At 32.7% G+C, this 4,262-nt stretch overlaps 1 long non-coding RNA gene across 1 annotated transcript; it reads left to right on the top strand.

Moving 5' to 3' along the window:
• Positions 1–208: 208 nt before the first annotated feature.
• Positions 209–1,395, top strand: LOC149910011 (uncharacterized). The gene is made up of 2 exons (XR_016458422.1): positions 209–528; positions 853–1,395. It is a non-coding gene; the product is annotated as an uncharacterized LOC149910011 (long non-coding RNA).
• The last annotated feature ends 2,867 nt before the right edge of the window (positions 1,396–4,262 follow it).

The following is a 4,262-nucleotide window of genomic DNA, read 5'->3' as shown; positions in this document are numbered from 1 at the left end:
GCGTTTTAAATGCCGTTGCCTCGAGCAAATGACCAATGACCATTAGAATTTAGAAGTCCTGATTGAGTTAAGGCTTATCGAAGGTGGACTGATACTTACTCTCTGTATGTTGCTAGTGAACAGTAAAGAAAGAGTATAATTTTTTTTTAATCATAACATTTTTAAAGCAAAGCATACTTAACGTTTCCGATCAAAGAACGCTTATCTATAGTACGACATAAAAGAGATGAAATTAATTATTTTGGAACTAATTCGTTTTTCATTACCTGGCAACCCTGAATTGGCAATGTAGCTGTCAAGTTGAATAAAAATTTGTTGTTTTTTTCGTGAAGTGGAGAATTATTGAGATAAAATTGTTATTTAGAACAAGAAATTTAAATAAAAAAGGAGACATCATGAAAAAGGTTAAACGTAGCGGTGTCCGTGATGTGGTGTATAAAGTTTTTATTCGGTGTTTGTCCGAATTTCAAGCTGGAAATTTATTGACTGATTTGGAAAACGTTTACAAACGTACAGCAGAATATACCGGTGAGATTCCATTTATTTTTGCTCAGTACTACGTAAAATAGAATATTCCATTAGTGACGAGTGTTTAATGTATGTATGTATGGCGATTATTACGTTTTCGCAATTTAATTTGAGGTTATTTGTATGTAAACAAAAACTAGTTTTTATAGTGCGACCAGCACAATTTGAGTCAAGAAGTTATATCCAATCCAACCAGCCTCAAATAAAGTACCTAGTTTAGATTTTACTACATAGTATAGTGATAACTGTTTTCATACAGCTATCTATCTATTAATCAATCAAACCATAAGAAAAAAAATCATATTTACTGTATCATATTTACAGATACTGAAGATGCCCCGTACCCTCTTGCCAGTACTTCGAAACAGAGTGATGATCAGTCCTTTGAAGGAGTAGAATATTTAGATTTTGATGGATTATATTAATGTACAAAATTTATCTACAAAAAAAAATAAAAATATGTGGTTTTCAAATCGCCTTGTTTTTTTCTACCCGACGGACCCAGAAAGAGGGTAATGTGTTTGAGCTGCATGTATGCTTGTTTGTTTGTATGTTTGATTCTATGTGCGCCTCTGCAGTCTAAACACTTGACCGATTTTTATAAAATAACTAATTCCAAATACATTTAAGTAAAATTTGACCTAGGTAGGTCAATTAAAATACTAATGTATTTTTGTCTTAAATTTACACTATTGCTACAATGAAACAATTATAACGGTTTAAATCGCGGTATTTATTTTAGATTATATTATATAGATTTTTGGATTTTTATTCTATAGTATCAAGATCGCTTGCGTCGCAGTATCAGTGTTGCTATATGAGCGACGGTGGCGCCCTCATTTATTTTCATCTCTTTTGTGTCGCACTGTAATTATTAAGCTATTGCATAGCTTCTATCGCGGGCCTTGAGCGCGGGGACCGAATCCAATAATTCCGTAACGAAAAAACCTTACGCTCCCCACTCTGACGAGCAGGGAGGTGTGGCTTGAAGGCATACCATGCAATAGCTTTACCGCGGCAGTCCCCGAGTGCCACACGTCTTTTTTTATATCCTAAATAAAATAAATAAATATTTCAGGACAATTTTCACACACGGCACAATCTGATCCCATACTAAGCTTTCGCTTGTATTATGGAAACACACAATTCCATTAATATCGTCAATAACACAATACAATGCTAATAGCCAAAACGCCTAGACTTGCTGGAATCAATAGTCTAGACAGTTTCTTCAATCCAAAGATCACGCTTTATCAAGGTGGTGTCGTCAAACTTTCACCCACACATGCACTATCTAACGAGCACACATACACACACCACGTGCTAGTCTATCCTAGACCGTCTGCGGCATATAAATGACGAAGTAGTGAAATTATACGATAGTAATTATTGTTTTGATTTCTTGTGTTTAAAATAAGGATAATGAAGACTTCGAGTATTTAACTTCTAAATAGATCGGTTAGACTGCGTTTTGCCATTCAAATGTTTGTCAATTTGTTGTGCAATAATATAGGTAACTAGGTAGATTTTAAAAAAGTATTTTGGCTTGTGATATCCTACTTGTCCTACAAATCCTAAGCTAGTGAATTTATTAAAAAAGTATAGAGTATATCCAGGAACATAAACGTTCAGTTAATTTCAAGGAAGTCACATTATCGATGTAGACCGAATTAAAAGTATAAAAACCACACTATTTTTTAAACTTAGATATTTTAAACTTTTTTGTCCCATCCTAAATACCTAAGTACCTATGTAGATATTATTTATTTGTGCTACAAAGTACTATTTATCAACACCCAACCACATAATTTCATTAAAAATAAAGCGAAATACCTTAGATATATTTTTTTTTAACATCCAATAGTTTCAGAGCCTATTCTATTCAAACAAACAAACAATCAAATCTTTCCTGTTTATAATAAATATAAGTGTAGATTACTAGCAAATATATCCATCCATTCAACCAGCCTTAGTATGAAAATAGTCTAGTATAGATGCGCAAGCGCAAAGGCTCGGTGATCGCCGGCGACGTCGGCAGTGGGTCATGAAACAAGGTCGCCATTTCTCCACTCCACGAGGGCGGGAGGAGGGGGGCGTGGGCGCTTTACTATGTTATGCTTTGCATGCTTCGTTTAGTACTTTATAGGTGTTTTAGTTGTTGTCTAATAATATGCGTTAAATACGAATAAACCTAACTAGGTACCTACTTAATTAATTTGAACGTCAAATCTTCATTCAATTTTTTAATATAATTGTAGAATAGCATAAAGATTAAAGATCTATATTCTCTTTCGTTTGAACGTGTCTTTTGATAGATATTTCAATACGGCGTTATTTTATTTAAACAGTCATAATTTAATCAACAGCTTAGTTAATCATTCTAAGTTAGCCAAATAAAAAATAAAAAAAACATTTAAGGAAGCATAAGTTCACCAGTAAAAAGGTATACTTATTTAACTATTTTTTTCTTATTTATCCAATTCTATGCACAAAAGCACAAAATAAACAAAAATGACACCGGCGTTTGTTTTATTCAACAAATAATAATCACACCTTATCTATAGTTTTAACAATACAATATCACATCTTTCTAAACTAATGTTATAAAATATACGGTAACAGCCAAATCAGAGTGCATTCAATCACAATACTATTCAAAATGACCCACTTGCTAACAATATAAGCCTACGCTCGTCAGACTAAATGCTATATTTAACTTTGTAAGGACGTACTTGGTACATTGGAGGCCCCAATATGAGGGCCCTATCATTCATGATTGATCAGTCATATTTACAAATGAAACATCATCATATTTTTACAATGAAATTGTGGACATTGGATCTGTGAGTTTTCAATTGTTTCAGTAGATAAAGGCTTTCAGCTAATAAAACGAAATGATTGAAGTATCAAAAATTTTAAGATTTTTTAAATAATAAATAGGTAAGTAAAAAATAAATTGGAGCTCGAACACATGAAACTAAACGTAGGTGAATAAATATGTAATATGTGGTATAATGTAGTGAAAACATCCTTCTTCACATCAAGTTAAGTTCAGAGAATTCATTTAATTCGTTAACACAATTTTTCAATCACGAAGTAACACAAACAAGTGCTACATATTCGGTCCTCAGAATTGGGGCTCCAAAATTATATCTATGAACTAAAATGTGTGTGCCAGAATATAAAAATCATGTGTCAAGTTCGGCCCTGCAAAAATATAATCCTATGGTAATCCATGATGCTATGAAGTTCTCAGGTAGGTGTTCAATTAACTCTTGACCCCAAAATTAATGTGTTGGCATTATGATGCAGTGTTTATTTTTCATGTGACATATTAACAGTTATGTATGCTCTTGAGATTCTGCGTGGTGATCATGTTCTGACTTCTAGAGAATTAGTATTGTGCAATTAAACTTATTATGTACTTATTCTTTTAACAATACTGAAAATATGGGTATTTCCTAAAATATAAAAACTTTATAGTTTAGCTTTGCGACAAGTACATACAGGCTACTTCATAGGAATCGCATATCTTTGAAGTAGGAAGGCACAAGCTGGCATACAACATCTAATTATGTTTAATATGAAAATGGTCTGTATCTGAAACATGAAAATATGTAATCATTAATCGAGTTAAAATAACCAAAATTCTTATGTTCTTGATCAGGGGTTTCTATTGCAAACTCACTAAAACTATGCCAGCGTTACCTAGGTACTATTAAGTTTAAGTATTC

This window comes from Colias eurytheme, chromosome 3, assembly GCF_061535395.1.
Source record: "Colias eurytheme isolate Ceu_HAF_F1 chromosome 3, ilColEury1 Martin Lab GWU primary, whole genome shotgun sequence".
Classification (NCBI taxonomy): domain Eukaryota; kingdom Metazoa; phylum Arthropoda; class Insecta; order Lepidoptera; family Pieridae; genus Colias; species Colias eurytheme.
Note: the sequence above shows the minus strand (reverse complement) of the source record. Positions and strands in the feature narration are given on the sequence as shown.